At 42.2% G+C, this 23289-nt stretch overlaps 1 protein-coding gene and 1 long non-coding RNA gene across 9 annotated transcripts in view; both read left to right on the top strand.

Moving 5' to 3' along the window:
- BACH2 (BTB domain and CNC homolog 2) overlaps positions 1-23289 on the top strand; it is a 400538-nt gene that overhangs the window by 136014 nt on the left and 241235 nt on the right. The window lies entirely within an intron of this gene.
- On the top strand, positions 457-3637 carry LOC110260363. Its single transcript, XR_002343547.1, has 2 exons — positions 457-1612; positions 2338-3637. It is a non-coding gene; the product is annotated as an uncharacterized LOC110260363 (long non-coding RNA).

Below are 23289 nucleotides of genomic sequence, written 5' to 3'. Positions count from 1 at the left end.
TTCCTTCAAGATAAAAGAATGGGCAGAATCAGTGATGTGACGATAGTTCCTTAACCCTCCAGGTTTTATGTACAGAATATCATGATCAATCTCTGCTTTTCTTGTCCATATGAAAATCCATGTTAATGAACAGATCTCTGGTCTCTGAATTTTTGGGGATGACCAGGAGCATTATTTCTTTTAACCTCATACCATTTTTATCAAATATATACCAAATTAACAAATTATCTGATAGTAAAAGCATTAGTAAGTTAAATAAATCCAGCCCTTATAATTCATTCATTGAGAGTTCCCGTTGTGGCTCAGCAGAAACGAACCCAGCTAGTATCCATGAGGATGCAGGTTTGATCCCTGGCTTCACTCAGTGGGTTAAGGATCCAGTGTTGCCACCGCTGCAGACGCAGCTAGGGTCTGGTGTTGCTGTGGCTGTGGGTGTGGCTGTGGCTGGCAGCTGTAACTCAGATTCATTCGACCCCTAGCCTCAGATTCATTCGACCCCTTACCTCCATATGCTGTAGGTGCGGCCCTTAAAAAAAAATTATTCTTTTGTTCAGCAAACATTTATTGAGCTCCACCAATCCTGGGCCCCAGAGATGAACAAGATGGATACGGTCACTTCCCTTAAGAAGTTTGGGTTTGAATTGGGAAGCTTTTTGAGAAAGCCAGTGGCTGAAAATCAGTTTAGAAGTGCTCTAGTGAACACTCAGGAAATCTTTTGGAGCAGAGTCCCTGGTCTCAGAGAAGCTTCCTGAGGGGCTCCTCGTTGGTCCTCACTTAAAGGGTAACCAGAAGTCAGAGTCCTCCTACTGTGAGATCCAAGTCGAGTACATTCATCTGACCAGATGCTCCACTTCTTCCAGTGCACATGTTCAGACCTCTGACTGACACCCAGAGGCATTGGTGCCATTGCCTAGTGCTCCACTAAACCACTATTGGATTTTCACTCCCTATATTTAGCAATAGAAAGGTGAGATTTTAAACATTCTGACTTCTCTTTTCTCTTTTCTTTTTTTATAATAATGCCAACTGAGGATACTAGGGCCATGTTACCTGCATGTAACTTGATTGGTTTTTGAGTCAGCCCCAGGATGACTTTTTCTTTTTTAATCAGTTGCATAATTGTGTCTAATCATGATACTTCATATGTCCACATTTGTAAATAGTATGTGTGTATTGTATTGTTTATTTAAATAAATTCAGAAGTTAGTTATCTGTGATTTGGGGCAAATAGGAATGGTGGTGTCAGTCTTCCCTTTTGTAAGGGTTGGTTAACAATAGCTGTTATTTATCTGATTAAATGTTTAATGTTTATGAAACACGTGTTTTATTAGAAATATTATTATGATCATTCATATGATCTGCAAATCATTAGTACCCATTGTAGATGAATACAGCTGTGGGAAAGATCACATTTTTATACAAATCGTGACGTAGATGGCTTTAACTTATTTGAATCCCACACTTTCATTGCAGGCTTGTGGGGGTTACAGCCACTCAAAAATATCTATTTTGCTTCCTTCCTCTCAGTTAAGACCATCCCATCATCAAAGCGCTGTGCTAATTTGGCCTCTTCTAGTTAAAGCCGAGAGGAGAAATCCTTCTCTAAGGACCAGTAAGTGTTTTGATTCAGGACTCCAACTTAGCTGTTTTCTCCATGGGGTTCCTTTGTCTCAAGGAAGACCAAGTCTGAAGAACTATACTCTGGCTAAAAGTTAGGTGACTTTGTTGGAATGCTACACAGAAGTTTCTAGTGGAGAGATGGTGTTTGTCTTAGGTATACTGGCACTCTGTTTTTGAAAAGTCTGCAATACCAAATTCCCATTTGGTTTATTCTTAGCCTGAGTCTACTCTGCTAGTAAAAGTAAAGCTATTTTTGTAAGTGCTACTTCTAGTACTTATATCCACATTTGAAAAGAATTCACAGAAAACAGTGCACAACTGTGTTCAGTGCCCAGATTGTTGCAGAATTGTGTTTTGAATAAATCTTTTTATGATGGCTGCATTTCAGCTGTACCAGAGGGTTTGGCTCACATGATTCCTCCCCCACCGCGTGCACACACGCACACACACACACACGCACACGCACGCACACGCACACAAAGGGCTCATGGCCCCTTAACTTAAAGTTCTTATTTCGTTTGAGTATTTGTCCTGTGTGTGTATGCTGGCTGTCCTTTATGCATTGTCTGCAGCTTCACATGCACACACTGACACTAAATAAATCTCCTTGAAGACGAGTCCCCTTAAGAAAGAACGGATTGCTCTTTTCGGGCGTTGTGTGTTTCTATGGCAACTCCCTTTCTAAAACTTTGACTTTTATCCACATATATTTTGCAGATACCAAAAACAAGCTTATGTTTAATTTAGAGGCGCTTTGAGTTTTGGAGGAGAGGAAACTGTAACTCCTCAGCAGACGTCAAGAGCACGCCCACTTTGTTTGAAAGCTCGTTGAAAAGAATTATGACTCGTTTTGTCCTTGGCACTACACCAAAGGCCAACGTTCCATTTGGATAACCCTTCATTGTCAGTTTTATTCTCAAGCTTCTTAGGGTAAGAATCACAGGTATATATGCAATTTGACAAAACTAAAGGAAGCAAGTAGACATGGGTGTGTTTTTTTGGTCTGTCCCTGCCTCTCTCCTCTTCCCAGTTTTGTCCATCATAATGTACATGGAATTAAATTTGATTTCATCATCCATTTCCTTTTCTCTACGCTGCTAGAGAATCTGTGGGTTCTCACTCACTAGCTACAGCTGATCTAGAGAAAACAGGTTGTGTCCCTCTTCTGAGAGCAGGACCATCTCCATGGCTCAGTGCCTTGTGTTTGTTAGCAGTTGGCATTCTGGAAAAGACATGAGCTATATTCCTGAGTGATAAAATACCTGGATAAGGACCACTTCCTAATTCCGTAGGAATTCAGACAAAATGATTTGTGAAATCTTCAAGGTCTGTATCTATGAGTTTTGGTTTGCTCTGGTCTTATCTTGCTCTTGAGGTGTTTCTTTTTTTATATGCCTTTGTGTATTTTCACTCTTTTCTCTTTCTTTCTGAAACACAGATTCCGTGGTCGCAAAATCAAATCAGCCATGTGGCTGATGCTGTTTTGCCTTTTCTGCTTTGTTAATTGTTCTGGGGCTTGTTCTGTTTACTGTTTTTGCAGACCTTATTTGCCATGGTCCTTGCCTTTCATTCTCCTAGACCATGTATTTGATTTCCCAGTGGGGAAAAGACTGCCTTTTCACTGGGTAATTAGTTATCTCATTTCAAGAGGACCAAGTTTCTCCGAGATGACTTTGTCACATTTTAAATGTCTGCTTGGGAGAGTGAAGCCCATTTAGCTACATGCTCATCCATGTGGTGGGAGAAACACATGGTTAGTCACCATGGAAATTCTGAAGGGTTTGAAGGGCAGAAGATAGTTAATGAGACCATTTATACTCAGCTCTTGGGAGATTATGAGTTAGTTTATAGTGATAAGAAACCAAAGTAAGAGAGAATATTTTTCAGCCCCATGAGGAAGTGGTAGTGGTGTTTATTCCTAAAGTGTGTTTTCATTTGCTGAAAGAGGACTCTGTGGCACTTTATGTTGACTAATTTTTGCATAATCTCTTGCTACGTAAGCAAGAACACCCCCCCCAAAAAAAACACACACACAGAGGTAAACAATTCTGCAGTCTCACTGTTGTTACCTCCCCAGGGTTTTGGAAGAGAATAAACGCTAGACTCTTGGCTGAAGGTGCAGGATTGGGGGAAGATTGCTCCTCAGCCAGGTCCCTCTGTTTGCTGTGCTTCTGAGTTTTCCCACACCCCAACCCCACCACCCATCTCTTATAACTGCACACCATGAACTAGGATCCAGGTCCCCAAGCCCATGCAATGCTCTGTCAAAGCCACAGTCTTCCTCTACATCCTTTTCCTATCTTAGCCTCTTTAAGTATTTCCTTCCTTTCTGCATCAGTTACGACCACATGGCTTCGCCTTTCAGTGCAGGCTCCAGGTCAGCCTACACCTTGCCCCCTCATCTCCTCACCTGGCTTTCTTTCTATGGGCCACTCTAAGCAAAGCGATTAGACATATTCACTTTGAAAGGACAGGGAATGGCCATTTAATACTCTCAGAAATCTATGCACCAAGTTGTTTTAGAGCCCTGTTTTGTATCAGACTCGATGTGAACAAAAGGTCTAAGATTTGAGCAATTTAAAAAATATGTGTTCATATTTTCTTCTATGGTACTCAACTCAAATGGTCTGGCTCCGGCACTACCTCTTCAGCTTCATCTTGCTTCGGCTCACTCTCCCCGTCCTCCATCTGGAGACAGTTTTTGAATGTGTCATATTCCATCCTTCCACTTGGCCGCTCCATATGCTCCCTCCATCCCTTATCCCAACAGCTCCAGTGTCCCTTCTTTGGAGGGGTCTTCACCTCCCCCTCCTCTAAACTAGGTTCCCTATCCTGGCACCTGGGTACCACGGACCCATTCAACAAAGCACTTATTTCAGTTGCAGTTTTCTCTTCATTTGCATGGTAATTTCATTAATGTCTATCTCCACCATAAACCTCTAAGCTCCTACCAGGAGCTGTTTCCAGTGACCAGCACAGGAATAGACAAGTAGTAGGCACTCAATGAATATTGCTGAGTGACATCTCCCTGGGCCTAACCAAGGGCCATTAGCCCCTTTCTTGGGCGCATAACTCTGCTTTGGGTGAAGTATTGACTCTTTTCCGTCTGCTCTAGAGAAGATGGCCCAGGACCCAGCTCTATCCTCAGTCACTCGGGAAGAATTGGGGATTAATCTAAGCAACTCAAAACAAATGGAAGATGGTGTGAGAAAAATAATGTATATATATATGTATGACCGGGTCACTTTGCTGTATAGCAGGAATTGACAGAACACTGTAAATCAACTATAATAAAAATTAATTTAAAAAAGAAAAAATAGAAAGATGGAAAGAACCTAAGTCCCTGATGATGTTGTTGAGCTGTTAAATAAACCAGTCCTGGGACAGCTCTACCATATCAGAGCAACTCAGTTGTATGAGATAATCAGTCTTCTTATTTGTTTGGGTCAAGTCAAAGTTTTCTGGATCTGAAAATACCTTGATACAAAATGTCATGAGTCGGAGTTCCCCTCCTGGCTTAGCGGTTAATGAACCCAACTAGCATCCATGAGGATGTGTGTTAGATCCCTGGCCTTGCTCAGTGGTTAAGGATCCAATGTTGCCATGAGCTGTGGTATGGGCCACAGATGCGGCTTGGGTCCCGTGTTGCTGTGGCTGTGGTGTAGGCCGGTGGCTACAGCTCCAACTGGACCCCTCACCTGGGAACCTCCATATGCTATGGGTGTGGCCCTGAAAAGACGGGGGGAAAAAATGTCATGATTGAATGATCCCATGAATAATGAACAACTTAATTTCATATCTTCACAAGTCCTTTGTAATTCAGTTTTCTCTTCCTTTCTGGAAGCATTGGGCTGCTAGTGAAGATGTTAGCTGGTATTGAGCCAATGCTGAACCCCAAATAACTCCTCTAGGTTTAGAAAAGTGTTTCTTTCCACTAAAAGCCCCCTACCCTGAACTTGAACTCACGTTCTTCTTCACCTCTCACCCTTTGGCTCCACACTTTGTTCCTCACTTTTGGAGGCAAGCTCTTCTCTAAGGAGGTTGAGAGTCAGGTTAAGTCATACCCAGCGATTTCCTGTTTGTGAGCCTTGAAGCTCGTGAAGAGTGTGGGCAGGTTTGACAGAAGCCGTAGGTGTTTTCAGACGCTGGGCTGATTCACCACCTTGGTAGTTAATTCTCCCCAGCTCCCATCGCTCCTGTCTAGATACTGCACAGTCTGACTTAATGCCAGAACGAGGCTGTGAGAGGTCTCGAGGACTGGCCCATTCCATCCATGCTGTGTCCGTCTCTTCTGGGAAGTGGCAGAGTGGCGTTTTAGCCCCTCCCCCGCCCCGCCCCTTCTCCATTGTTATGCAACAGTTTCTGTCCAGGGGAGGAGTTCTGTCTGTTTCTCCGCTTTTTGTTGTTGCTTAGGCAGTGCTTTAAATGATCCCTGGAAATCTGCTGCCTTCCCTTCTCCCAAACCTCGACCGTAACCTGAAATGCAGGATCTTAACTAAATAACACCTGTAGCACCTACTTGTTTTGGTAGCAGAGACTTGAGAATTCTGTCTTGTTACTTGATCTCCGTGGCAACGCAATGAAGTCCATCCATTTTTGTAAAATGCTTTCCCAGTAGTAAACCATGGAAGGTGGACAACTAGGTAACCAATCTTTCAGAGTATTGCTTTGGGCCGTGCCATGTGAAATAAGTACTAAATTTGTACTTACTTTTTTTTTTTAATTGAAATATAGTTGATTTATAGTGTTGCGTTAGTTTCAGGTGCTCAGCAAAGTGATTCAGTTATACACGTGTATGTATGTGTGAATATATATATATACATTATATATATATATATTATATATAGCTGTTCTTTTTCAAATTCTTTCCCATTGTAAGTTATTATAAGATAGTGAATATAGTGTCCTGTGCTATATACAGCTGGCCCTTAATTGTTTTATGTATTGAAACTTGGTTTCTTTTTCTTTTTCTTTCTTTTTTTTTTTTTGTCTTTTTTTGCCTTTTTCTTGAGCCGCTCCCACGGCATATGGAGGTTCCCAGGTCAGGGGTCAAATCGGAGCTGCAGCCACAGGCCTACGCCAGAGCCACAGCAACTCAGGATCCAAGCCGTGGTTGCAACCTACACCACAGCTCACGGCAATGCCGGATCCTTAACCCACTGAGTAAGGCTAGGGATCGAACCCTCAACCTCATGGCTTCTAGTCGGTTTCGTTAACCACTGCGCCATGACGGGAACTCCGAAACTTGGTTTCTCAAACCAAGTAGGAATGATCCCCTTTGGCCCTCCACCCTGGCAGGTAACACACTCTCCGAGATTCAGAACATAATCCTACTGCCTCAGAAGGCTATTATGAAGGGAGACTAAGGAGCACAGTGAGAATATTTCTTATGCCTGAGAAAGTGCCATACGAGAAAGTATTCATATTATAAGGCTGTAAAGACAAACCCTTGTGAAGTCTCTTGTCACACTGCTCAGTACCTACCTGACTTTCCCCCTCTACCCCCAGAGACATGCAAAAGCAGGTCATCAGTGTGGCTTCACGTACGAGGAGGGTTTGGTACCCTGGAACCTTTATCTTGAGTCAGGTGCCTCTGCTAGCAGAACTCCCCTGTAACTTGATGATTTATATTGAAAAAAAAAATATATATATACATATATTCCTGGTAGTTAGTGATGAAGCCATTTCATTGTTACCTGAGGAAAGCGCTTTCTACAATATATATATATAGTATGTATATGTATAGTATATATACTATACAGTATATATACTATATGCTGTGTGTGTATATATGTATATATAAAGTGCTTTCTACAATATATATATTGTATATACACATAATTTTGCTTTTTAGGGCCACATCCATGGCATATGGAAGTTCCCAGGCTAGGGGTCAAATCTGAGCTGTAGTTGCTGGCCTACACCACAGCCATAGCAATGCAAGATCCAAGCCGCATCTGTGACCTACACCACAGCTCACAGCAATGCCGGATCCTTAACCCACTGAGTGAGACCAGGGATCGAACTTTCATCCTCACGGGTGCTAGTCAGATTCATTAACTGCTGAGCCACGACAGGAACTCCGCTTTCTACAATATTGACAGCTCACCCACATCTTGTTCTGATGCAGTCAGCCAGCATTTTTGCACATGTACTGTGTGCCACGCATTGTTGTAGGTGTTACTGAAACAGACAAACATCCCTGCCCTATTGGAGCTTATATTCTATTGGGGGAAAACACACAACAAGCAATAAACAAATAAGCAAAATTATAGTATGTTTGGAAAAGACAATTGCTCTGAAAAAATAAAAGAAAAAATAGAGCGGAGTAAGAGGAGCATCAGTTTAGGGACAGGGTGAGTTTGCCGTTTTAAATTAGGTAGTCAGAGTGAGCCTCCTGTATTTTTGGCCCTTTGTTGTTGTAGTTTTTACAGAATGTTGTAATGATTCAGTATTGCAAATGAATGGTCTGCATAAATTAAATATTGCCTGAAATAAAAACTATTCAGCTAAAGGCTGAATCTGATTGCTAAATGCTTGAGACATGCACGGGAAGGTACACTTGCGCTTGTCTGGAATTCTCAGGTTATCTTAGTTTAGTTTCCTTTTCCAAAAAACAGTATCTATTTTCCATAGTCTTCTAATGAGGCATATCTCTGACACCTTCTGCCATGTGTTAATAGTTAAACCTAACCAGCTGTCTTTCTTATATGACCAAGAGGCTCATCCAAAATGTTTCCCTTTGAAGGTTCTAAGAAGGCTCCCCTGTGGCCTTCCTGCCCATAACAGTGATGGATTTTGCAGCCCTCCTGGTTCAGCCATGTGGGAAAAAAAAAAAAAATGTAATGTGGATAATTCTCCCTTTTGAACACGTGTTTTGGGTTTTGGTGGGAGTGTTTGGGGGCTGCTGTGTCTCAGGCATGGGCCTTATTATATCCATACATGTTACAGATCCCAGACAGCCCCGCCCGAAGGAGCACTGTCTGTATGAGCTCCTGGTACAGAACTCCTTCTGCCCATCTGCTCTGTGACCTGAAGTGGAGATGAGCCTCCCTCAAGGTCTGGAGTTTTGTGTACGTGCAGCCTCTCCCTGTCCCTCGTGTCTGGCCTCCCCTTGGCTGCTTGCTGCCTCTGTTTCTCCTGGAAGGAGCTGAGTCTGGGGAGGGGCCAGCCCGTGGCTCCTCCCATTGCCTGAGACTCTGTCCAGGGCATGACTGCCAGGAGAACACTTATTTTGCCGCCTGTCCAGTCCTGACTAGGACGGTGCTCTTCAAAACTAAACTGGGGCAAGGGCCATCAGGGTGAAGGTGTTCTGAGTGCTGGCAGATGTCGTTCCATCCCTCACTGTTGTTCCCTGTCACTCTTCAGATTCAGAGGGTGTGGTGGTCCATGGGAGCCAGGCTGGAGCACGCAGAGAGCTGGTCCTCCAGAACCAATGCACAGCTGCCCTGGCTCATGGCAAGGTCTGAATCTGCCACCCACATGCTCAACTGTGCAGTGCCCTTCTGTCACCTCCTAGGACAGAGTGACCTTGAGAAAGTCACATACTCTCTACGTCTCAGTTTCCTCATCTGTAAAAGGGGAAGATTAGTTTCCAAGTGACTTTGAGATTGATTCTGCTTATGTTCTCAAGGACACTCTTGACTGCCCTCCTAAAAGTTGGCCTTTTTGACATGGTTAGGCTCATCCACTACTCCACTCTTTATCCTTCTCTGACTCTCCGCATGAATTCCTTGTATTCATTATTCACCTGAAATTCTGCATTTGCATTGGTGTCTTCTGAACAGGGAGTAGAGCTGTTGAGAAAAACAACTTGTAGCCTAAAGTCTCTCTTTTATAAGAGACAAGAGAATGGAATTATATGGTCTTTTTAGACTGTACAGGGTCCCCTGACCATCATCAAAATAGATCTGTATCCAAGTAGTAGAAAGGTAATATATGTGAATTTTCTCATGTGAATCCTAACACAAAAGCAGTGTTGACATCTAAACATACATTGCATAGTCTGCACCATGAGTTTTTCAAAATTTTTCATAGGAACCTTGAGGAGGAAAATATACTTCAGTGGTTAAGAAAACATTCTTTTGTCTAAATCTCATAACATAGAGGGAGCATGTTTCATTTTCTCAGTGCTTTCTGCCTGGGAATTTTGAAAGGATAGATTCTTGGTATAAAAATAAAGTTCCAGGGAGTTCCCGTCGTGGCGCAGTGGTTAACGAATCTGACTAGGAACCATGAGGTTGCGGGTTCAGCCCCTGCCCTTGCTCAGTGGGTTAACGATCCGGCGTTGCCCTGAGCTGTGGTGTAGGTTGCAGACGCGGCTCGGATCCCGCGTTGCTGTGGCTCTGGTGTAGGCCGGTGGCTACAGCTCCGATTCAACCCCTAGCCTGGGAACCTCCATATGCCGCGGGAGCGGCCCAAGAAATAGCAACAATAACAACAACAACAACAACAAAAAAAAAGACAAAAGAAAAAAAATAATAAAAAAATAAAGTTCCACAGTGAGAATATTGACATGGGGAGAGATTGGAAATTTATCTATTAAAGTATTTCTTTTCTGGTTGTTACCAACATGATAAACTTTCTTCTGTGTGTGTATATGTATATATATATATGTGTGTGTATATATAATTTACCATATATTTACTTATTTAATCATGTATAATTTACTTTGTATATAGTATAATTTACTTATATATACACACTATTTACTATATATACTATATATGGTATAATTTATAATAAATGAGAATTTATTGAAATAACTTTAAATTATAGGAACCAGATATTCCTACTGCTTATTTATTCAGAATGTAAGTTACCTGGGGGTTTGCAATGGAAATGCTATAAAATTGGGCTGTAGTGATCATTGTACAACTATAAATGTAATAAAATTCATTGAGTAATGAAAAAAAAAAAGAATGTAAGTTACCCAACAAGGTCTTAATGTAATTTATTTTAAAGAATAGGCACTTTGAAATAGGATTATTCCTGTTTAATTACAAAATAATCTTTATCTTAAAGGTAAAATAGCCCAAAGCTACATAACACATGAGAGACTAGAACTAGAAGTCACTTCTTTAGTATATGAGTCAAGTCCTTGGTTATGAATTGATACCAATATCTTATGTGAAATGTCCATACTCCAAAAAACTATATTATTCTAGATATATCCTTAGTAAATATACCTGTCTCTCAAATAAGATTGGAACCAATTCCTCTGTCTTTATCTAGGGGCATATTTAACAATGTGTGTTTTGATGAGATTCCATCTGATTTTAAAGACTTCCAAGGAAGATTTTATAACTCCTCTCATTAATCCATCCATTGTTTAATTAGACCTGATGCCAGAGCACACTTTCTCATCTAACTTAAATCTCTCATGCTGTAGTTTAAGTCTGTTTTCTCTCACTCTGCCTTGGATATTAAAAGCAACTAATCACCATTATCCATTATAATATTTATAAAGTCCTCTGTATATTTGAAATGTTAGCACTATAACTAATAATAGCATAACTCCCAAATATCAGTAAATTTTAAAATAGAGAGACCAGCTCATAATAAATATAGATGACATAGTACTGTTTTTGTGATGAATGAATAATACTGTTAACTCTTAGTCTAATGTGACTTAGACTAAATGAAAAGCATTTATCTATTAACTCATTCACTTAAATATTTATTGGGCACCTTCTTCATGATATTGCACTATGTTCAGAAGTACCCGGAAAAGGATAAATCATGGAATTGAGATGATTTCCAGGCAAGAGGCTTTTTAAAAGTAGAACATATTGGATATATTTCTCAGAAATGTGAAGATGGAATAGCGTAATCTTAAGAAGATAACTCTGGGTTCTATCTAATGACCCTGTGATATTTGCAACCATATCTGGAGGCGGGACTGAAAAAAAATAATCTAATGATTAGAGCCCTTCTGTTTATGTTTGCAGCTACCGCATTACTAGAATCTGTAGTAGGCATCAAAATTCTCCTCCACGTGGTCCTCGAGCTGTTCACGTGGAAACCCCTTCACTTCACCATTAACGTTAAAGAGGTCCCTGTATCTTCCTGTGTCTGTGTGGACATGTGTGAGCGTCAGTCAGTGTAGGACTACGAAAGTTTTATCACTGGAAATAAATTACAGAGTCATGCAGCGTGAAGGTGATATGCCCAGGAATGCAGAACCCAGGGTTACCTTCTGCCTCCTTTCTTTATCACAGACAGCAGAGGCACAAAGGAGAAAGAGATTTATTCTGAAGCCATTTGAAGCTGACCAAGCAATTTATAACAGATGAAATGCTGATTTATTGCTGCAAAGAACATAATGGGTGTTCTTGCTCAAATGCCATTAATAGCTTTATTGTTTAAAGTGCAAATGTTATTCAGCAATTTGTAAGTCCCCTTTTGAGGCGAAGTTGATGTAATTCAGTGTAGGCTTTCAGCAGAAAAAGGACAAAGTAATTAGCAAATCGTAAAAGAATTCACCAAGGTTGACTGATATTTGAATTCCCTCTCAACTGCAAAGACAAAGAAAACATTGCGTTTAAGAAAGACAAGCTGATGGCGTTCTTGGTGGCCTCAGTGGGTTAAGGCTCTGGCCCAAGGAAACAACCTTATGCCGTGGGCAGGGCCAAAAAACCCCAAAGAAATACAGGATGATACAAGTATTTGTTTAGGACAGAAAAGCCATGGGAACATTGGTATTAGAGAGCTCTATAGAGGGAAGGGTACAGCCTTCTGTAGGTGCTGCTATATGGTGGCGTTGTGCAAATCATCAAAGGGAAGACAAAACTGAAAAAACATCATACCTGCCCTTAGGGATCTTATTCTCTGATGGCTGGAATAAGATGATTCAAAATTAATTAAAATATATAACAAAAAAAGGATCAGTACTTCATAAAGACACACATGAAGTAGTTCCAAGGAGGAAAAGATGATACTCAGAAGATGATATTTGAGGTCAGTTTTAGCAGCTGCATAAGATTTCTGTAGTCACAGGGTTATAAAGCAGTTCCATACTAAGGGAATGCAAAAAAGTGGCAAGATCTGGCTGATGAGCATGCATAGACTCTCTGATACCTAAGTTATTATAGGGTGACCGTAAACTCCAATTTGCCTAGAATGGTCCCTGGGTCCACCTGTTACCCCAGTGTAATTATTAGTAGTCCCCTCTTTCACGCTTAAGTGTATCCCAGTAAAATGGTAGATTATACACTGACTGTGTTGGCCCTGAAAATGTCCATGCTGCTCTCCTGCTTTAGGGAGCACTACTGGCTGACATCCCCAGATGTGGCCCCACTGGACCTGCCATGATTTGCACCTCCCCACCCCCCACCCTGCCATGCTTCCCGTGGGCTACTCCCAGCCAGGACTGTGCACAGTAGGAGCTCTAAGCATGCCTGTTCCAGCAAGACACGGAGTCTTCCACTGAGAAGCTTTGGCTCAAGGACCTCCCCCTGTTGGCTTGGCTGAACGTTTCTTGGAACCATGCTGCCTTCTAAGATGCTTCCCACTCAATTCCTGTCCCTTCTGCTCTCCTTCATAGGGGCCACACCAACACCTCAGTCTGCAGACTTTCCGTGACTGCTCCTGCTCCCTCCCCAGGAAACCCCTGGCATATCTAATCCCATGTTAGTGTCTGCTTCTCAGTGGACCTAAACTCATGCAGTAGCCCTAATTATTGATAAGTGTTGGATATCACAAGAGGATAAGACATGAAAGAAAAAATGGGACCATGTTGTGGGCAACTTCGAAAACTGCTTTCAGGAATTAGACCTTAATTCAGCAGACTATGAGGCTCCATGGTGATGGGTTATCTGAGACAAAATAATTATTAATTATTTGGTTCTGGCGATGAAGAGAAAGATCATTGAAATGAGATCAGTTGGGACGGTCCACAATTGTCCAGGAAGAACCTAACCAAGAGGAGAGTCTGTGAGGACAAACACTGACGTGGCTGTAAGAGAATTGCCAAGGCAAGAGCTGAGGATTTGGAGACAGTGGCAGAGAGAGGAATCAGATTGTTTAAACACTCTGTGCCTCAATTTCCTCATCTGTGAACGAGGAGCAGTATCAAGCCCTGCATCACTCATAAAGTCATATTGAGGATGAAATGAATTAATGTATTCAAATAATTTAGAACAGTGCCTGGCACAGAAGAATTCACTAAGTGTTTCTGGGTTTCTTTGCCCATTGCTCTCTGGCAGCACTGACCAGGAGAACTTTCTGCCATTGTGGAAATGCTTTCCATCTGTGCTGTGCAATTCAACAGCCAGGTGAGGCTGTTTGGAGCACTAGAGATATGACTAGTGTGACTGAGGAACTGAATTTTTGACATCATTCAATTTAAATTTGGACAGTTGCATGTGGCGAGTGGCTACTGTTTGGAAATATCGCCTAAATCAAAATACTAAGTACCTAATACAGATTGCAAAACCCTTTTTTTATTCACAAATGCCTGTTGTATTACTGACTCACTTGTAAGGAAGCCACTAGGCTTGTTGCTGGTGGCTGTAGTCAGGGATAACCACAGAGAAGGCTGTGATCCTAATCAGACCCCTGTGAGGTGATCAGAGCAGTAAGAAAGGAAGGAGGAAGAGACCGAATGTTTCCATTACTCCTGCAATGAGAAAAGTACTTGAAGCTTGCAGGAGACTGAGCATGTCGTGGTTTCTGCAAATAGCTAATAGGTGGTTAAGACCTCCCATTTAATGGGATCTGGACTGACTGCTGCCCCTTTCCCAGGCCAAAAGAGAGGAGGTTTTGCAGTACCTGCTATTATGTTTGCCTACAAATAATAGTTAGGAGAGCACTGCTATTATGTAAGGTCACAGCTGAGGACTCCCAGTAGTTCAAGGACAGCACTAATTGGAACTCTTGAGGGATGTATTAGAAGGAAAGGAACACAGATGTCTTGATATTGGTAAGGGTAGGATAAAAAGACATTCGTGTGCCTATAGATTCAGAAATAAGATTTTTGAAATACCACTCTTTCCTTCTCCCCTTCCTCTTGCCTTGCTTGCGGGGAGCTAGCCTTTCCAGTTCCAGGCATGTATCACTGGATGGGGAGTTTGTGCCAGGTTCATTGCGGGCTGCCCCCACATCATTGACTCACCAACTGAGATTTTTGATGCACTTGAAACTCCAGGTGCCTCTGCTGGTAAGTAATCTCTATGAATCAAGGGCTTTCTCTCAGGAGATAAGACCAAGAAGGCCAAGTGCGTAGCACGGTACAAAGAGGGAGAACTTGGGATCCATCCAGAGAGCAGATCATAGCTGTATTACTTGCTCAATCAAGTGCTGGTGATTTTAACCTCAGCGTCCTTATCTGTAAAATGAGAATGCTGGTATTTTCAGAGTAACTTAGATTACATACGTTAACATCAGCCTTTTACATGGAGGTGCTAGAAAAATGTTCGTTCCGTGCTCCCTACCATATCTCTAGTCTCCTAATTTGCTTAAATTCTCATTCGTTATTTTTCCAAAACCATCATTCCATGGGACTCTCGACTCTGTTGAACCCTGACTCCCAAATCGTACGTGCCTATCACTCTTACCTACTCAGCCTTGCAGGAGCAGCCCCTTGCAGTCTTTCCTCTCTCTCTTGCCGTGACTGCAGTAATCCCCCTTTCCTGAGTGTTCCGAGGTCAGAGCCTTCCTGCTCTTTGCACTTTGGGCTCCTTGTCTATCAAATGAAGAGGGTGACTCAGGGAGCTGAGGGCCCTTCCAGCCCCAGCATTTGATAGGTCCTTCTGGACACAAGTCCACACCTGATTCTATTCCTTTTTCAAAAGCATTTACTGGTTTTTCTCTTCATCAAAAAAAAAACACCTACAGTTTTTAAGATGATATTTCCAAAAAAAGAGGCAGATAAGGAAGAAATTAAAACAGTCATGATATTAACATCCTGGGAAACTCCTGTGTGCCTCCTGACTGTATTTTACAGTCCTGAGTGTGTGTGTGTGTAAGACAAAAACCTAATCATATCCACTTTTTGGTAACCTCTTTCCTAAATATCATGTCTTGAATATTTTTCCACATCTACGGCATCACTTCAGATGTCTGTCTAGAATGCTACGTATGAATGTGTTTTGATTTATTACTGGAAATTGAGATTGTTTCTGCTTTTTTCCCCACTATTATAAACAAGATGGAACATTATAGAAAGAGCAGCAGATAGCATCTTCAGGCATATAATTTTTCACCTATCCTCGAAACGGAATTATCAGATCAAAAGACAGGCACATTTTTAAGGGTTTTGCAGAAGGGATGGATCTATTTTCTCCTCCCATCAGGGCATCTGAGGCTTGGACCACTTGGTTCCTGATGGGACCAGTGGTCCTACTTTGGAAAGAAATGAGAGGGAGAGAGAGAGAAAAATAACGCTTTTCCCTACTGAAGTCTCCTCTGATTCTGAGCTCTCCTTGAATAGGGCGTCTCCCTAGCTCACGTGGGATTCTTATTTATCGGCCGCCGGCTCCTCCTGCCTCCTCTAAATTGCCACCTTTAAATCAACATGCTGTTCCTTTGAAGCGTCGACCCTCTGGGAAAAGCCTTTCCGCACCTCCGTCTCATCAAACTGGAGAATCTCGTCTGAGTCTCTTTCTTTAATCTCATCTCATTTCACAATAACATTTTCTCTTTTCTCGGTTATTGGCCTTTTGATTGACTGCTTTAATTCGGCATGTAGGTTCTCTGTATCGCTGTTCTGGATAATTCATGGCAGTCTAGATTGAATATTCCGTAAAATAATTTTTTTGAAATATTGTTTTGTGAAAGATGTCTTACAGACCCAAAGGATGAACCAAAGATAAAAAGCTGAGCGTTTGCAGTAACTGCACAACTTGGGTCTTGTTATTCCAGGTGCTCAGGAGAACACTGCCTGGTTTTTCTCCAAAAGGATAAGGATGAGCACAATTTTTATTTTTTCTCATTGACTATCTGAGACATAGGTGGTGGCTTCAGTAGGTTGAGCAGACCATGCAATCATAGTTTTTTAAGAATGTGAAGACGTAGGTTCCTTAGAGGAAGGGTCGGGAGGGGGTCAGCCTTGCAGTGAGAGAACCCACCTGTCTCTTGCCCAGGATCTAAGGCATCAGGGAGCAGCTGGAGGGAGAAAGGCCTGCTCTCAGTGTCCCGTTGCAGCAGCTTGGGGAAGGCTTGCACTGGAGCAATGTGACAAGCTGTGAACAGATCAGAGAGAAACGTGAGATAATTTAATTGAAGGGTTTGGTGAGAGGACAGCTGAGAGCAGAGAGCAGGGACGTGGCAGAAAAGGGGCATCCAAGGAAGGGATAAATTATGAAAGCACGTTCTGCGGACAGTGTGAAAAGAATGCTTCCTCATCTCTCTGGCAGTTTGTGTCAATTTCCTACCCTCACATACTTTGCAAGAAGGGAAATAATTTATTTTTATTGCTGCCCCACTCTTGTTAGGGCAATTTTTAATATCACATATAGCAAGCCACCCGTTTCTATGTAAAGGAACTCACTTCCTCTTTTTTCTGGGTTTGGTATTTACTATTTCTGACATATTCTGCCCTTTCGGGAAAAATTCTTTTTTTGTCATTTTCTTCTTCTTTTTTTTGTTTTTTTTAAGTAGCAGTAGAAATGTGAGCTTGAAAACAAGCTATAGTGTGTTCTTTTTGATCTACATCTTTTGGTGGCTATTGAAGGCCTTTTTATTTCTTCTGCTGTCATTGGCTCTGAATTCTGGGATTTGTAAATCTTCATTCTCAAACCACTTTTTGGAACCAGTTTTATACATCATTCCTCATGGTTCACTCTCAAGTCACATTATTTAACAGTATCCAGTCTTTTGGTCAATCTCAACACTAATATCCTTCCTGGGCACTTAAAAAACAACAAACAGAACTCCAAAAATGGTTTACCTGGAAATATTAAGACATCCAGGTTGAAATAATTCCTCTACTAATTTTTTTTCAGTCTTCCCTTTTTTTTTCTATGTTGAGATCAGCTGTCTATTTAAGTGTGTGTGTGATCATTTAGTTTAGAACAAGGTTTTGGAAGTGTTGCCCATCAGCTTTGGATCATACAGCAATTAAAGCCATTTCTGTCTTTATATTTCATCTAGAAAACTTTCATACTCTGTCAATGACAGAATCAGTGCCTCAGTATAAAAACCATCAAGTTCAGTCCTTGAGGGCAGATAGCACTGGAAAACAAGGATTCTCTCTCTCTCTCTCTCTCTCTCTCACACACACACACACACACACACACACACACACACACACACACACACATTCACGCTCACACTGACACACAGGGCCATGACTGGGTCAGTCCACTATGACTTACAGTTGAACATGGTGTTATAGCATCACTTCTGTGTTTCCGTGGAGTCTGGTCATCCGTGCTGATATGGGAATATGGCTTCCCGCAGAGAAAAATTTACCCCCAAATTCAGGACCCCTAAATGTCATCTTTTTTTTTTTTTTTTTTTTTTTTTGTCTTTTTGCCTTTTCTAGGGCCATTCCCATGGCATATGGAGATTCCCAGGCTAGGGGTCTAATCGGAGCTATAGCCACCGGCCTGCACCAGAGCCCCAGCAACATGGGATCCGAGCCACGTCTGCAATTTACACCACAGCTCACGGCAACGCCGAATCCTTAATCCACTGAGTGAGGCCAGGGATCGAACCTGCAACCTCATGGTTCCTAGTCAGATTCGTTAACCACTGCACCACAATGGGAACTCCGAAATGTCATCTTTTTAAAAAAAAATTCATTTTTCAACTTTTTTGGAATTCTCCTTGTGTGCGTGAAAGTCTACACATAGAATTTAATGTAAAAAATTTAAAGCAAAGTTTTAATGTCAGACTCTTATTCAGGTTTCATTTGTTCTGATTCCAAGATTGAAATTCTGCAGTTGAAAGTTTGTTGGAAGTCAAAGAGAAAAGGTCACACACAAAATGACTGGACCATTTTGACTTAAGGACACTGCCAATTTCACCAATTTCTCCCCAGCTGCCTTCTACACACACACCCTATCTTTTCTTCTACCTCAAACCCAGGCATTTTCCTTCTGTATGCAGATCCATTCGTGTCCTTTTGGAAGATAACATCCCTTTTTCTTGGGGTTACCATTCCTGACCCTGAGTGGGTCAAAGGGTCCATATTCATCAGAGGGAGACTTGATGAATTCATATATTTTAATGTGAATGATTTGATTTCAAGTTCTGGCACATCAGTCATATTTAGGAGAATGTCACTCCTTGCACTTTTTAAAGGATATACCTGCAGAAAGAGACCCTCTAGGGACCTTCATGGAGCCTTGTCAAGCATTTTTCCATCATTCTCAGGGAGCTTTGATCATATTCGAAGTGTCTTGTACTTGAAAAGTTTTTTGTATAAGCCAGTTCTGTAAAAATCTGACAGCGTGCTGGTTTTGTAAACACCTCTTCTCCCCACCCCGCACATCTTCCTAAGTTTATCTCCAAATGCTTCATATCACCCAAGCACTTAAACAAGATTGCAGACATTTTCATCTAAGCTTGTAGCAGTTAATTGCCTATCTTTGTCTGCATTTCAGCACTTAATACTATTTTGACAGGGGTTGCATACTCTGTCTTTCTGGAATTTTTAAAGTGCTCTTATGAATAATTTGAGAAATTCCAAGTATAGATTAGATGAGCTATTCTTTCCTTTGTTGGTGTTTAAAAAAAAAAAATTTAAAGAGGCCCCACTATGTGTCAGACAGCATGGTCTCATCACTCCCGCACACAAGGTCTAACTTCATCTCCTCTTCCCTTGAATCTATACCTTGAATCACCCCGTAATCTAGTGTGTGAGTTGGGGTGGAGTGAGGGGTGAGTGAGGTGGGGTGGGGAGTAAGAGGAAGGGGGAAAGGTCATGACCTCTGGATGGTGCATCCATTTTTATCGGTGATTCAATCTGCAGGAAGGCATTGCTGCTTCCGTCTTTATTTGTCCGATTGGTAAAAACCCTGGTGGGTTATTGGCAGAAGTGCTTTGTAATCAAGGATGATAGCGCTCTGGGAAGTTTCAACATGAGTTTGTTTCTCTTTGAAAAAAAAAAAAAAAATCTGCGTTTGCTCACCTGCATTGTAGATGAATAGGAGACTCAGCTCACCAAATGGAGTGTGTCAGGAAAGATTACTGATTGATTTATAGTTGCTTCTTGAGTATAATTTGTAAGCAATTGGTTTTATTACTCTCTACCAGTCAGAGTTTAAATACCTCAGGCCTGTCATTCCAGAACAACGGTGTTCTGGAGTTGCTTCCCCTGACCTGAGGAGTTAAACCTGCCCCAGGTGCAGAGGCCCAGCCAGGGTGTTGCTTTCCTGGCCTGACACCGCTTTCCTCCTTGGAGGCCTGACCCACCTCTGCTTCCGCCTCCCTCATGTCACCTCGAGGATAATGTGCTTTTACTTGCACCCTTCTCTTGTCACCAAACTTTCCTTTTCCTCTCCTTTCTTCCTCCTTTCTTCCCTTCCTTCCTTTCTCCCTCCCTTCCTTCTTCCTTCCATTCCTCCAGAAAACATTCAGTGAGCGCCTACTGAATACCTAGCACTGTACGAAGTCCCAGGGATCCAGGGCTAAATAAATAGACCTTTTCGTGTGTTGTTCACGCTGACAAACGAGGTTTCTTAGAGGAAGGGGAAAATATTATTATGAGCTGAATCCATCCCATATTGGTAGATAGGGTTGCCCACAAAGTAGTTATCAGTGAGTATGTTCTAGCGTGAAGATTTTTCAGGACAGTATCCATCCATCTGAGATTTAATAAGTGTCAAGTGTGCTGAGCTCTAAGCCAGACATAATGTTCAGCAGAAATTGACAGAACATTGTAAATCAACTGTAATTTAAAGAAATTAAAAAGAAAAAAAGGAAAGAAATATAAAGCTAGATGAGAGACTCACCTTGCAACCAAGGGAAGAACTCAAAAAAGTGTATGTCAAGGGCATAGCAGACCACTGGGGGGCATGCCAGGGGGTGAGAGATGAGGAGTGTTGAGCCTGGTGGGGACAGGGAATATTGACAGTGCCTGACACCTAGTAGGCTCTTCATAGTGTTTGTTGACCAACCAATGGGGTGAGCCCTCAGTCAGGGCCTATTAAAGGGGGCGATATTTGGGCTGTTCCAGAAAAGATGAGGAAAACTCAGTCTCACAGGAGAAGCATATTCTGAACAGTGTGAGCCAAGGCGGAAGATGCAGAGGTCCTGGGGGTGGGGGGTAGGGTGGCGGTGTCACAGAAACAGCAGTGTGCCCCAGAGGGCAGAGTTGGAGAGATGATTCTGGAAAAGCTGTCAGTTTGAAGGCTTTGGGCTTTTTCCTATTGGTCAGCAGGGTAAGGAGATTTTGATGGCTTTGAGCGATGAAGTGACATCAGTTCTGGGTCTAGAAGGCCCGCTGCCTGTCCGCCCCCGCTGCCCTGCACAGGATGTTCTTGTGAGTGGGGAGAAAATGGGGCAAGGAAGCCTGGGGGAGGGCTAGGAAGGGTCCAGACACGCAGCTGGCATGGAAGAGAGGGAAGCAAACTTGGGAGGAACTGCAGGCACATTCCATGTCCAAGAAGAGACAAGGACGACTGCGACTTGGAAAGGACCCCCTCCCCCAGGGAGGGACTAGCTGTATACACTCCTGCAAGCACTTTATGTCCCAGTGCCTCAGTCTCTGCATCTGTAAAACAGGATCGTTGCACGTACCTGGTAGGATGTCGTGAGAATGAACTGAGATGATGGTGGTCCAAGCACCTGGTGTGGCCCCTGCCTGTATCATAACCAACATTTATTGAACTCCTCACGCCAAGGCTTTCCATGTACCTACTTGGATCTCACAGTAACTTCGAGAAGTGGAAAGGGTTATCGTCTTTATCCTGCAGATGAGGAAACTGAGACATAGAGAGGGTCAGTAACTTGCCCAAGGTAGCTCACCCCGTCATGGGCAGAGATGGGATTTGAACCTGGCAGGCAGGCCCCAGAGGCTGGATGCCTCACCACAGGCTACACTGTCTCTGGGTGTAATCAGTTGTTATTAGCCTTCATTGAACCATCTCAGCCCTACTCCCAGCTCCCTGGCTGCCAAGATTTTTGGGGAGTGGGAGAGATGTGTGTCTGGTACCTGACCTTTCTGGTCATCTTGCTTCACTTACCACTGAATCTGCTCTGAAGGGTTGGGGTGGGGTAAGTAGGTGAATGAGTTACCTTACTAGAAAACATATCTGCATTTTAACTAACTTGCAGCTAGCCAAGTGCCCAATTTCAAGTCAATAGGGGATTGGTTGTGAGCTGAAATCATACCCTTTGGTTGACTTAGCCTGCCTCTGCTCATCCCCAGTGTTGTTTATAAAATGTCTCTTCTTTGATTCCTTTTTACTTGTAACATTATTTTTCTAATTATGACAGTCATTCTAGTTCACTGAAGAAAACTTTAAAAAATAAAGAGAAGAGGAATTCCTGTCGTGGCTCAGTGGAACCCAACTAGGAACCATGAGGTTGCAGGTTCGATCCCTGGCCTTGCTCAGTGGGTTGAGGATCTGGCGTTGCCATGAACTGTGGTGTAGGTCACAGACGCAGCTCAGATCCTACGTTGCTGTGGCTGTGGTATAGGCCGACGGCTGCGGCTCCGATTGGACCCCTAGCCTGGGAACCTCCATATGCCACAGGAGCGGCCGTAGAAAGGGCAAAAAGACCAAAAAAAATAAATAAATAAGTAAATAAAAATAAAGAGAAGAAAATAAAAGAAAGTTTAACTCTCTTAGAATAATCTCCCTACTCAGCAGTAACCACTGAAGACTTTATAAAGATTGTCCTTATCATTTATTCTCTATGTGTATGTGAAATATATCTAAATATAAGGCAGGAAGAGGGTTTTGTTTGGTCAGATATTATCCTTCATAAAAGTGCGTGTCATTTAATGATCAGGTTCTTACAGAAGCTCTCAGATTATGGGCATTCTCTCTATAATTTTATTTTGAACAACAAAGTGCTATTTGAGCAAAGACTCATTATCCCGAGATCTCTTTGATCAGTATGAGTTTTAGGTCTTTGTAGAAGTCACCTGATGGAATTGCTCTAAAAGTAAGTGATGAAATTCAACAGAAATTTAGCCATCTCTGCCTGAAAGCATGACCTCACAGTCTGGTTGGATGCCATCAAGAACAAATCTTTTTTAAGGAGCACTTTTTTCTTTTTCTTTTTCTTTTTCTTTTTTTTTTTTTATTGGCCAGACCAGCAGCATATGGAAATTCCTGGGCCAGGGATCAAATCTGAGCTGCAGTAGGTATGGAAACACCAGATCCTTAACCCACTGTGCTGGACCAGGGATGGAACCCTCATCACCACAGAGACAACTCTAGATCCTTAACCCACTGTGCCACAGCGGCAACTCCTTAAAGAGCATATCTAAGAGCAGTGTAAGTGTTATGCAGAGGAGATCACATACAGATCAGATGATAACACCAACTTTTTTAATAGGATGCAAATGGATATTTCTCACTCAGAATAAAATTTTCAGAGACAGTATCCCATACTAAATCAAAGATTCTGTCTCTGATGATGAGAGGTGTTAGATGATTAGAAAGGAATCTTATGGATGATGAATGTAAAATACTTGGATAAAATTTTTGCCTAAAATATGATTCCAAGAAAACTTAGCAATCAATCTATTATTTTGTATAAATATCATAA

Source organism: Sus scrofa, chromosome 1, assembly GCF_000003025.6.
Source record: "Sus scrofa isolate TJ Tabasco breed Duroc chromosome 1, Sscrofa11.1, whole genome shotgun sequence".
Taxonomy (NCBI): domain Eukaryota; kingdom Metazoa; phylum Chordata; class Mammalia; order Artiodactyla; family Suidae; genus Sus; species Sus scrofa.
This window is presented reverse-complemented; position numbering and strand designations above follow the sequence as displayed.